Genomic DNA, 390 nt, shown 5'->3' with positions numbered 1-390 from the left:
AAAAAAAAAAAAAATAAAAAAAATAAAAAAAATAAATAAATAAATAAATAAGTAAATAAAATAAAATAAATTAATTAATTAATTATTTAATTAATTGATTCAATTAAATAAATAAAATAAATACGGAAAAGAGAAAAAAAAAGATTAAAAAAAACAGCAAAATCAGAGGTGAACATACACCGCAAGCCCAGCAGCAGCAGCAGCAGCAGCAGCAGCAGCAGCAACAGCAGCAGCAGCACCATCATCAGCAGCAGCAGCAGCAGCAGCAGCACAATCGTCACGATCATCATCATCACCATCACAGCAGCAACAAACAGCAGCAACAAACAGCAGCAACAAACAGCAGCAACAGCAACGGCAACAGCACCAGCAGCAGCACCATCATCACCA

At 35.4% G+C, this 390-nt stretch overlaps 1 protein-coding gene across 1 annotated transcript in view; it reads right to left on the bottom strand.

Annotated features, from left to right (window-relative positions):
* The window catches only part of EMH_0074380 (uncharacterized protein), a gene marked incomplete at both ends in the record, with an annotated part of 1,746 nt that overhangs the window by 316 nt on the left and 1,040 nt on the right, over positions 1–390 (bottom strand). The window lies entirely within an intron of this gene.

This window comes from Eimeria mitis, genomic scaffold (assembly GCF_000499745.2).
Source record: "Eimeria mitis Houghton genomic scaffold, Emh_scaff4344, whole genome shotgun sequence".
NCBI classification, from domain to species: domain Eukaryota; phylum Apicomplexa; class Conoidasida; order Eucoccidiorida; family Eimeriidae; genus Eimeria; species Eimeria mitis.
Note: the sequence above shows the minus strand (reverse complement) of the source record. Positions and strands in the feature narration are given on the sequence as shown.